This window comes from Aphelocoma coerulescens, chromosome 4 (assembly GCF_041296385.1).
Source record: "Aphelocoma coerulescens isolate FSJ_1873_10779 chromosome 4, UR_Acoe_1.0, whole genome shotgun sequence".
NCBI classification, from domain to species: domain Eukaryota; kingdom Metazoa; phylum Chordata; class Aves; order Passeriformes; family Corvidae; genus Aphelocoma; species Aphelocoma coerulescens.
The window spans coordinates 45,407,329-45,420,200 of record NC_091017.1 but is presented as its reverse complement, the minus strand read 5'-3'; the positions used below and the strand labels follow the sequence as shown (position 1 = coordinate 45,420,200).

The 12,872-nt window shown below is 33.9% G+C and overlaps 1 protein-coding gene across 39 annotated transcripts in view; it reads right to left on the bottom strand.

Moving 5' to 3' along the window:
* TENM3 (teneurin transmembrane protein 3) overlaps nucleotides 1–12,872 on the bottom strand; it is a 1,310,258-nt gene that overhangs the window by 468,935 nt on the left and 828,451 nt on the right. For 3 of the 39 annotated variants that reach the window (XM_069013806.1, XM_069013804.1, XM_069013817.1), the window contains exon 1: nucleotides 11,121–11,283. The exons of the other annotated variants lie outside the window; for them this stretch is intronic. The gene's annotated coding sequence lies outside the window, so the exon portion shown is untranslated. Of the gene's footprint in view, nucleotides 1–11,120; nucleotides 11,284–12,872 lie in introns of those variants that run through there. 39 annotated transcript variants of the gene reach the window in all.

Genomic DNA, 12,872 nt, shown 5'->3' with positions numbered 1-12,872 from the left:
GTGCTCAGATAGGGAATTCTTCAGTTTCACCTGATTCAGTCCAACTAACCACTGTGCTGGTTTTAACAGGAAATGTACTCTTTGGCAGTTAATCTATAGTACCTCAGCTCATGCACAAACTCTCACAACAGACCTGGGAAAAGTCTCCCACCATTGTGGAGGGCACTGGTGTATAAGAAAAATAAGTTGTTTCTATCAAAATATGTAAATAGTCAATCTTCAACAAGAAAATTAAAACTGTATCCAATTGTTCCTAACTAGGTTCTGGAAGAAGACAACAGAAATTCACATATGATGACCCTAGCTCAGGCAACGGGGCAGCAATATGGTTGCTTCACTTCAGATGCCTTTCCAGAAGGCAGCAGGTCTTAATCCATATAGAACAAGACACGTGGAGTTAGCCAATGGCATTGGTTTCTAGCAGAAAACTAGACAGTGATTCTTGCTTGCCACTAGTCAGTGGGATATTTATTACACATTCTGAGATGGAACCTTTCATTCCAGGGAGAAAATGGAAAACAGAAGAGATGGTAAACATCAATTCTATGTAAAAAAAAAAAAATTAAAAAAGCTTACAAAACTTTACTGTTTCCTGTCAGACAAAACACTAAAATGATCCAGCACATCCTATCTGTTTGACTGTCAACCTTAAAGATCTTGTAACCTGAATGAAGATGTTAATATATTGCTCTGTTAACATCTAAGAGAAAGCATATATTGTTTTGAACTGGGGAAGAACACCTTGCACATGAGAAAAATAGTTTTCAGTTTCAGGACACTGAACTGCAACTTCATCCTCTTTTGCTCAGTTATGTGTTGAGATGGTTAAAATGGGCAGTGAGTTTTCCCATACAAACATTCTTTCTCTGCCTTTGTTGATAAGGACTCTTAAAAACCCAAAGTGACAATGATTCAAGTGTTTGTAAAATGGGGAGTTAGCATAAGGTAGAGCCGATGTTATCTAACTAACAACAAGCTGTGGCACAGAAACTAAGCAGGTAAGTACTTTCTCACTAAATGGGGGTCTCCACATAGAAAAAGTTATAAGGAACAGAATAGAGAGGGCTGGACACTGATCACCAAAGCAAAGAAGCATCCTGGCTACTTCTGTGAATAGTCCTCTTTTCTAAGTCGTATTTAAGCCACATCCCTAGATGTAACTGGGAAAAGTCCTGAGACAAAGATAACGTACAGCATTTTTATTTACTAGTTTATTGAGTTGAATCATTGGCAGATTGATCCAAAGTTCTTAGTAACAAACTAATTATAAACAACCCGAAGTTCTAGTTCTGTGGAGAATAAATAACACCAAGTTCTCAGCACCAACCTCATTCAGTATGAATGCATGGCCCTTACACCCTGCCGTGGGGTAAGCAATAGTCTGTTGCCATAATCCCAGCGATGCCAGGAACCAGGGACCACAGTGTTTTTCTTAAGAATAGAAACTCTGATGTGAAGGACTACCTAAAACTGAAAGGCAGAGTGAGAACCTGAGGTCTAGGAAAATCCATCCAGGTAAAATTAATGTAAAATTAAAATAAAAATAAACCAATATTTAAAAAATATAGTTATAAACAGATCTTCTGTGCAAGGTGCTTTAGGATGACCCTGCTTCAACAGGGATGTTGGACCAGACGGCTCACTGTGGCCTCTTCCAATCTTACCTGTTCTGGGATTCTGTGATAGATAGATAGATAGATAGATAGATAGATAGATAGATAGATAGATAGATAGATATACACACACATTTATATATGTACAAAACTAGAATCATACATATAGTTTATAGAACAAACATAAATGGAAAAAATATGTATAAAATACTATATTTATGTATAACTACGTCTATATATTTGTATAAATCTAGTTTTATACATCTTCAATCATATATAACAACATACAGGATTGTTCTGTACAAAATTCTTACGTTGTCGCTCATGTGAAAAAACCAAACACACTCTGCAGCCATATCTCTTGTATAACCTTGTCACAGTAAAACCCAGTAACAGACCAGTATATTAGTAATTATGATTTACTGCCTTCTACACAGACACACATTTTTTATTTAATTGCAACAGAAGTTTATCTATATGGTCTCTATGGAACCTCAACATGCTGTTAATTAATTTGGTTATTAACAATGATGTGCATTCACTAGAGCTCATGACACTAAATTTGAACAGTTTTGAAAGACAGCCTTGCAATATGCAACATTTTAACCTTAACATGTAATTACTTAGAAACTATGTACTTCACTCATGAACAACTGCTGGGGTTTTTTGTTAAAGGTTGTTTAGTGCTTTTTCTATGTCTATGATATCCTTTTCCATGGGAAAGATTCTTACACATATTATTTTCATGTTCACAGTGCTACTGGTAAACCCTGCTGAGATACTATGAAGATGCCAGCTACCTGTCATACGTACTTGAAATAATTGGTATCACAGGAAAAGTAACACAAGAAGAAGCAGCATTAAAGAATAGGTCTCTCTGTGATATAATGCAAAACATATGTTAAAAATATGTGTAATAATTAGAGCACTGTGCAGCCCTCTTCATATCAAACCTGGCACAGCTGAAACTATTTGTAGGTATGAAGTTCATGCTACAATACTGGCTCTTTTGCACAAAAGACCTCTTTCTTCAATTACATATTCACCTACACCATGCATATTTTTCACATTATCCCACACAGTGTCCATTATCCAAACCAAACAGGAAAATAGATTACAATTTTGCTATGAAATATCTACTGGATTTTTCTTAATAAAAATAAAGAGTAAAGCATGGAAAAAAGAGGGGCAAAGGTAAAAGTTTAGGAGCACAAGGGGTATTTAATTGCTTAAATTATTGCCAACAACACTACAATAATTTATACACTTTTATGAGCTTTTCAACAAAGCTCTGAATGAACATAAACCAACAGTGTCCTTCATCTTTTCAATGTGAATTTATTTTTTTATACAGAAGAATGTTTTTTCTGTTTCCATGCAATACAAATATTTTTGCTTCGGATACCATTATCTGGCAAGGTTGTACATACAAAAGTATCAAAATATATTCTTGAAAAGTCAAAAGACAATTGCATATGTGAAGGGTGAAGGCAATGTTAAGGAATATAAAGACTGCATCTTTACACCTAGTGTACTTTAAGTTGTTACTATGTTTAAGTTGTTACGCTTATTACTAAATTCAAAGGTATCTTTTTCTGCCCTTCCCTTGATTGTGTTTTTCACAGATCATGATGAATATTCACTGAAGCTGAGAACAGCCAATGTGCATGGAATGATATGATAAGCATATATGACCATAGATTACCACTGAATTCTTAGCAGAATAAATTTTGGCAGTTTGAGAGAATATATTGGAAAGCCAGTTGTCAGAGAATTTTAGTATTCATAACTCCACTGTCTAAAATCACAAATTATTGTCAATTAAAGGGGGTCTGCCTTTTAAATGAACTCTACTTCCTCACTGATTAATCAAATAATTGTTTTTTCTATAAGTTTTGAGATTAAATTCTGACCCAGTAAAAGTAGAGCTATTATGAGACAACAAAAAGCTGAAAATCATGTTTTGCAATACTAGTACTCCTGCTATAAGACCCCAGTGCTGATCCCAGCCCAAGTATGCAACACTTTTAAGTGGATTTTTGTCCCCTCAATCCAGCTTCCAGCACCATTGAAAGTGGTACATTGATTTCACCAGTTCCTGTGTTTAAACATATGAACACACAGTAATTAATTCAGACTCTTAAGTGCTATTCTAAAATGCCAAACTCTCTTCTTCCATTCCAAATTCATAAGCTGTATAATCTTTCTCTTATGCCTTATCTATGTATTATATGTGTGATATCTACTTAACTATTTCTATTGAACTTATAAATTGCAATGAACTACAAATTTCTCTAACCATTTAACTGGTATTGTGCCATTTATTTCTACCAACTTTGCAAGTTATGCAGAAATATAATCACGGTCTGGTAGGTGATCAGGTTAGTATTAGGGAAGGTGTAATTAGAGCAGAAATTCCAGTAAGAACTGCTGTCATATATTTTAGAAGTAACTTAAAAGCCTCAAATAAATAAAAACGGATAGAATGCAATAGAATTTAATTTATTCTTTTCAAAGATTTCTTGCAACAGATGTCACAAAAGTAATAACCAAGTCTAAGTTAGCTTAGAAATATGCAAAGTCAAAGGAGACCTTGTTCACTAAACCTAAAGATAACCACCCTAGGCTAAACCTGTGTATGGTTTTGGATGCAATGTCCTTTGCACTTCTTTTTATTTTTGCCGTCTTTTTAGGAAGGTGCAAATCAATGAGGATGAGAACAGAGGGCTAAGCCTTTAAAGGTTTTGACGGTTTGCTCTTCAAGACCTATAACTGGATTTACTGAAAGAAACCAAGAGAGATACTTAAAAAGCTTATGCTAAAGCACAAACATATGCCTCAAGCATACATTTTTTAAAATCAAACTTTCTAATAGTACTTTGCAAGGATGTAAATTTTGTCTCTAGATTATTTTGGAAGTTTTGAATAAAACATGTAAAATAGGGTAGGCCTTAAATCCAAGTGCTTTGGGGGAAACTAATGCTCTAGGCAAATATGGTTACTGATAGAAAACAATGGAATATAACTGCCCTTGTCAACTGTGGACACTTACTGACTAAATATCAGGAAAAAAGTCAATATTACACCAACTGTGCACTTAACTATGGTGTTTCTGTGTTCACATGAAGAACACAAAAATCAATTAATTGTGTGAGAGATACAATCCTTTCAGAATTCAGCCAATGCACTGATTTATTAATGCTATTGATTACACCAAACTAAATATGTAATATGAAGACCTGCCACGTCAAAATGTAGCTCACAGTTTCCAGGTTAAAGGTTTCATTTTCTTTATCTTTCTTTATCTTTGAGACCAACTCTACTGATATAAATTGGAATTCTGTGAAGAGACCTATGCCAGTTATATTTCTCCAAGTCTGCAGAAAAGTGCTTGGTATTGCCTTTTACTTTCATACTTAAATATTTATACGCAGAAACCCCTTCTCTAAGATCTGAGACAAGATGGACACAAAATATAATTGCAATTAGAGATATGCTGAGCTTCCAGAAAAAATATGTCTGGAGACTAAGTCATGAAGAATACCTGCTGATTCCTAGGTAGTGTAGGTACTTAACTCACCTGCATGCTGTGCATCTAGTTACTGTTTGTATTTCACAGGAGAGATCTATTACCCATATCAATAGTGGGCAACCAATTATAACCAGAACATATTACTTCAACTATCATAATATATTAGGTTGCAAGTGGCACATCATGAAGATGATCTACAATAATTAGAGCAAACTGACAGCAAGTTATGCATGAGCGTGATTCATCAGAAAACATTACGGGCAAAAAATCAACATTCACTGCCACATTAGGCAGGCTGGAGTCCTCACCTTCCTCCTGCAGTTTCCAGTGACAGGAACACTGAAGACCAACTTTCATTGTTTACACGAAAGTACTAACGCTTCTGCTTATGAATTATGATTTTTACTGGCAGAATTTCTATTCTAATGGCATATATACCTTCTGTACATCTCTAGGGCAAAACACATTATCATGAGTAAAATACCAATAGAAAAGAAGGCAAAAATATAGTGTTTATTTCAGTGCAAAATACATCTATTCTGAAAGAATTCTCACACACTATATCTAATTTATGTCTTTTTATTGGTCTGAAATGGTTTAAGAAATTCATGTTTCCTGTAAAACAAAGCAAAGTCTGATTAATCTTTTTCAATACAGATTTAATTAATACAGGCAAGAATGAACACGTTCAGCTGGAATGTGAGAAAATGATGTTTCAAAGGATTTTTAGACAAGATTTCTTGTTATGTGTACATACAGCATTTGAAACCTAATACAGGTGTCTGTGCACTGAGGTATACAGAAAATACTTTGGCAACAAAGAAATTGCAGTCAGTGAGGCAATCTCTACTAAATCAAATTGAACTCTTTCATCATCACTGAACTAATCGTGGTGGATACAGTAAAGTGCTGTCAGAAGATGTCATATACCTTATATTTCTCTTCCTACTGGTATTTCTGTAACTAAGGTAGATAATTTAGTAAATTTTCTGATCTTTATTTTTCAGTCTTACCAAAAATAAGGGAAAGAAGGGTATTTGGAGAAATAGAGCTTGTTTCTGGATGATTCTTTTATGTGCATATGGATTTGTTGTATCTTCAAAAGACAACAGAACTATTGGCTATGACGTAAGTGGCATGGCATTTAATTTAATTTTTTCACATTGAAATACAACACATCTTTCATTATCGGTTTGATTCTCCATTGATATTAATGAAAGTTTTTCTGCTAATCCGAATGAACTGATTAGATGTAGCTATATAATAATATGTAGGACTAACAGAGAAGTCCTGAAAATGCCACAACTCCACCAAATTTAAAACCCACAAAACCCCCCCCAGAAACCAATAGTGCCCCACATCTCTTGCAGTCTGAAAATTGGTGTTAAGGAAATAGGTGACACTAGAAAGTAGAGTGAATAGAAATTAAAGGATCAAAATGAAGACAATTCAGTTTTAGTACTCCTTGTTGTTTATTTTCTATGCAATTTTGTAACTGTCCAGGTCCCAAGTATGTTTCACATAATCATAGAATGGTTTGGGTTGGAAGGAATCTCAAAAATCATCTAGGTCCAACCCCTCACTCACTAGATGCCACTCACTAGATTGAGTTGCTCAGGGCACCATTCAACCTGGCCTTGAACACATTCTTCCTGATCATGATGATTTTTAAAGATACTCTCTTTTCCTCTCATAAAGAAAGAGCAAATAAAGATTACTTATTTCAATTGCATAGCATTGCAGTGTCAGGGTAGCAATTCTACATCACTGCAATTTACCATTCCTCAACTCAACATTACTAATTAAGGGTACTTTGAAAGGTCCATTGTTACTGTACTGTGACCTCCATTATTAAAAAGGGTTTTGGGGATTTCTCTGGGAACGTGTAATTCAAGAGTTCTCCCTGACAAGCTGTCATATCAGAGAGAGCTACTTGTTTGAAACAACAGAATGGTGCACAGAAGAAGAATGTGTGAAATGGTGTCAATACACACAACACAATCTATGTGGGAATAAACACCCCTTTCTATACATTCAAAATTCTAAATTCTGCTTCAAAAAAAGAATATGGGACTCATTGTGAATAGGCCTCTGAAAGCCCCAGTTTGCAATCCCAGAAAAAAAAAGCAGCATTAGAACATTGGAAGTTATTAGGGGCAAAAAAAAAACCCCAAACAACCAAAAAACAGAGCAGGAAACTTTTTAAATTTTATAAATCCATGCACTCTATCTTCATGCTTAATGCTGAATTTCTTATCACTATATCTCAAAAAAAAAAAAAAAAAAAACCACCAAAAAACCAAACATAAGATCTAGGAAAGAGGCAAAAAAAAGCAGGAAGAATATAGAGGGGTTTTGAAGTCCTTCCATATTAGAATATGGTGGAATGAATCAGAGTTCATCAGCTTGAAAAAGAGATAATTGAAGAACGATATGCTAAAGGACAACAAAAAGATATATAGGGAGTCCTCATTACTATGATGTTAGAATAGGGAGCTTTCAATTCTAATACTACAAGAGAGGTTCTCACAAGCAAACACAATGGTTTCCCAAAGAAAAAACATAATTAAATTGTGCAAGTCATCACCACAAGATGACACACTGCAAAGGCATGAATAATTCATATGGTCTAGTGGACTCATTAATAACTATTGAACATGACCCAAGCCTGACCTCTGACATAAGATGACTCCAAGCCATGCCTGCCAAGTGGTGGGAGGGTACACACAGGGAAGAACTGCCTGGAAAACTTCTTGTACTCTTTCTTGTTCTACCCAATGTGTTTGCATCTTATGCATCAAAAGTAAAACAGGCTGGACTAACCTGCCCCTCTCTTTGATAAAATACATGTTTTCTTTCTCGAAATAGGAAATATAGTAGCCCTCATTCATCATCATTAGTAAACTGATAGGATGCTAGAATGCCACATTAACTGAGCTGACTGTAATAGAGGTTAGATAGGTAAGGAATTGTCTGAAGGCAAGATAGCTGAAGGAAGTGGTGAAAGCCAGACATGGATAAGTTTCTCAGAGCCTGATTTTTCAGTTATGTGATTTAATATTTTCATTAGTGGTCTTCCTAGGAAAAAGAGTAGAAGCATGCTGATGATGTTTATTGATGACACAATGTAAGCAGATGATGGACTGTTAGATACAGGAAAGAGTTGATGACCTTGAAGACTGGAGTAATAGAAATAGGAAGAAGTTTAACAGTAAGTAACTCAGGATTATATATAAACAGTATTTCTTTTTGGAACTGGAAGCTTAACACCTGGAAACATATGAGAAGAGCCAGTTATAATAGTTGATTTGAAGACAACCATACACCTTGATGTAACACAGTAAAAGCTAATAAAACAGTATAGGCTTATAAATTCTCAATATTTTTGACTTATGCTTTCCATCCTCTGTTTTATCCTAAAATTTCCATAGTTTGATTTATTCAGATTTCCTAATTTTAAAGTGCAAAATTACCATCTCAAATGGCATCAATAAGCCAGTAACTCTTTGCTCATATAGTCAGCCTACAAATCTGAGAAATATTTGTTAGGTTCTACAAGACTTCCATCACTGAAAAAAGTATTTTTCAATACTGAAAAGCTAAAGACAAGACAGATCTTATGAATGTATAAAAAATGCTGATCTTTTAAAGAAATATCTGAATGTCATATAGAAAATAATTTACCATCTGGAATACTTATGGCTCCTTACACCATTTGACTTGGAATGCTTTTGCTCTCATAAGGAAATCCCAAGACTTATTTTCTAACACTGATTTATTTTTCAATGTCATCACTTTCAATTGTCAATCCATTATGACAAGTGATTTTATTCAATAAATATTAGATGCAGAAGAAATCTAAATGAATTACAAATCACATCACTGAGAGGCAGATGACATAAAATTGGTATGTCCTTTGCATGTTACTTACAGTTTGTGAAAGTTCCCCCAAAACTTTTTGCAAGAACTATGGAGGGCTCAGGTGCTACTCTCAAGTAATCTGATATATATCATGGAATTGGCTGTTCTTATACTCTTACCTATGCAACTTCTACTGAGAGTGGCTTTGGAAAGACATTTCTGCAAAATCAGACACCAAATTCAGCATAGCAAAAGTCAGAACTGAACACTTAAATTTACTGACGGAAGGTCAGCTCCTTCCTCCAACAGTGTTCTGTCTGGAGTTTAGCTTTTGGACCAGAAAGTGATTAAGCCCTGAATGCTAGCAAAAAAACCCCAAGAACAAGCTAAAACTTTCTAGTTCTCAGGGCTGTAATGAATTAAATTTTCAAGGAAGTTTGTTATAAACAACACTGAATGTTCCTACGAGACAGGTCTCCTTTCAAAGTTGCCTTAAAAGTAAAGATTTAATAAAGTTTCAAATATTTGTCCAAAAAAATCCAGACACCTTCATTTCTTTGGCTTATTGTAATATATAATAGTAGATAAATTAATGCCTTTATCTTATCTTCTAGGAGAAAGAATTGTACATTTGTTCACAATACCCTGGCACTACCTCAGACTTTAACTGAATTTTTCAAGTTGAACTGTTAGTCTTAGGGTTTTTGGGTTATTTTATTAATTTTTTTCTTCTTATCCATTGCTACAAAAAAAATAGTTATATTGAAAAATATCCTATATGCAGAATTTCAAAAGTGCATGTATTATAGAGCTTAATATCAGATTTTTACAGTGTAATGAAAACATATCTACACACGCGTACACAGAAAATCATGCACAATACGTAGGATGATTTTATCCTGACTTACCCTAATTTAACTTATAAGTTTTTTTCACCTTCAGTTTCACCAATGTTTCAACTTCAATTTCATTTGAAGGAAAGGACTTCAGCCATTAAAATTACCAGTTGAAGTTCTGTTGATTTTTGTTATTAACATAAGAGTATGAAATGTGTCTCTGATTCAACATTTATGTCTTGTTATGTTGGTCAACAAGTTACTGAGTATTCGTAATATAATGAATTTTTTTTCTCCAAGAAAGACACAAATTTTCCTAGTAAAGTTCAACTCAGGATAGCAACACAAAAAACACATTCTGAAAAGTCGTATGTAGAATAGCTTTGTAATTCAGTAGTCTGAAACCTAATCAATTTCTTTCCTGTAGCAGAAGGTATAGACTCAGTGAAAGAAAATATTCTGGATGAACTATGAATAATTAGTCAATGTGATGTAATGCAAAGTTACCAATACATTACTACGATAGGGATAAAAAAAAAAAAATAAATTACTCTTTTAGATTTGCTTCCTACAAATACTTTAGCTACCCAGAATTCTTTACAATCACTTTGAACATAATTTCATTCCATGACTGTAAAATAATTTGGGACTTTTTATATAAACTTGATATCCTGACGAATAACTGATAAACTACTCTAAAAATAGGTAACATTCTATGGCATTCTTCAATAAAACGCTTGAGAATGAGAAGTGAGATCGAGTTATTTTAACGGTATCCAAAGTGAAGTTGAAGCTCCTTATTTTCAATTGAATTATCTAATCAGGGATTGATTCTTCAGTGTTTACTATTTATTCATCACTAAATTCTGTGCTTTTCTGAGAAATTGCTATCAAAAGGAAAGTTTTAATATCTGAAGAAGCCCAGACACCTTTAAAACTCTCTGTACAACTTTAAAGTAATGCAGGGCTATTTTCACTGTCATAAATTTGTATGTAATCCTACTCTGAGCACTATTTATAGTTTAGTGATTCTTAGACTGTGTGGTGATGCTGGTTTAAAATTGAACTATGAATCCAGTAACATAAATTAGACATAAATTTGTCTTTTGTGTATTGCAAAATATTTATATTGACCTTAAATATACTTGGAAAAGCAAGAAGCAAATCACAGTCTAATCTGCTAATAATGTGCTAAGGGTTTGCCTTCTCACATTTTGTATAAGAAAATTTATAGAATAAAAGAATAGCCCTACAGGAATGTGAAAACACTGGACATACCTTTGCAAACTTTATCAGAAAAATGAAGAATATTTCTGAAGACAGTAGAGTGAGGAAGAGTCTCTGTTAAACTTCACACATGCAGACTGCAGGCAGATTAACAATGACACACCAGAAACTCAATTAAACAGTCAGTAGAGTGATTTATATATCTCCAGAGGTAATTCCAAAGACCTAGATTAGGAGCTGCCCTCTTGCTATCAGTTACACAGGTTCCCCCAATTGCATCATGTGTAGGCACTTAACTTTGTATTTAAATTAGAAAGCTGAACCTAGATCTTAAAGTCAGACAACCATCTCTGGATGACACCCTTGCATTTTGTTCTTAACATTGCTTGAAAACTCTTTTTTGAAATTATTTCACCAATATTCTATTGCTTGGATGGGAGAGTCACAAGTAACTGTTCAAGGAAGTAATTAATTTGTTATTATTGTTATGAAGAGCAAACTTCCTTGTTACAGCACAGCTTAAGATGTCATTCTGTCTTATTTAATTACCATTTAATCAGCCAAAGTACAATTGCTTTACATTTCTAAAGAACCCCAAACATTTTACCATTCAGTAAGTTTGTATCTGACAAACGAAGACAGTAAGTATGAACTGGGAAAATCTAAGTGCAGGATTCTAGGTAGTAGTTTCCTAAAGATATTCAATGAATAAAGGTTAATATCCGTAGTCAGGAAAAGAAAAAGAAAAGAACCAACCAACTTTCCCCCTTCCCCCCTCCCCAATAAAACCTTATCAACATGCCTATTAAGACAATGAGAAAAAAAACTAATTAAAGTAAATTAGCTTAATGTGCACAGCCTGGATAAAGACAGATCACTTTTAAAAATCCAAGAAGATAATGGTACCCATTTGGGATATGTTTTTGGCATTTTTCATATAAATTGGACAGTTTTAGAGGATAAATATGGTTAGAGAAGTCCTTACAGGCAATTATGTCTTTACAGTGCTGGTGGCTGACATCATAAAAGTATAATTTTAATTGCTATTAATTGTGTTAAGTCTACTTTTATTGAATACTTAATGCCATCTCTGACAGTTGTTGTAATTTATGTACTTTAATGAAACTTCTTAGTAGAAGTTTGGACTTCGAGGGTCATTTCCACTACGTTCAAAATAAAGCATTTTATCAGCTAGGGAAGTGCAGGTTATTAAGACACTGATTTTTGCCTTCTCAAAATTTGTTCACTTTCATTAGCCTTATATGGATGTCTAGAAAACCAATTTCTGTCTCCGGTTTTAAATGTATCAGAATTTACTAAATATTATTATAAGAAACTGTTATGGCACAATTTTTCCATATGAAGCAACCTCTTTGTTTAATGTGGAAATTGACTTTAGAGAACCTGATGAACAACTAAATGACACCAATTCACATTAATATTTTGCCATTTGGGAATACAGAATGGGTAAAATAGAACCTTGAAATCTCTTTGGCATTCAACTACAAGACCACCCATGATTTTAACTAAATAGTGTTGTCTGCTGGAAGAGTTTGACCCAAAGATTCATAAGCAGATAAAATAGTAGAAGAAATGCAAAATGAAGATTAACCAAAGAAGTATTTAACAATATAATATTGTGCAATGCAGAGAAAAAAATGTTATTCACTTTACATTTCTGTACTAAAATTCACATTGCTTTGCTGCCAATAGTTGTAGGTCTTCACTGCTACTGTGATTAGCATTATTAAATTATGAGAAATTTATTTATCTCTATCAGTACTAGTTTCAATATTTGTAAAT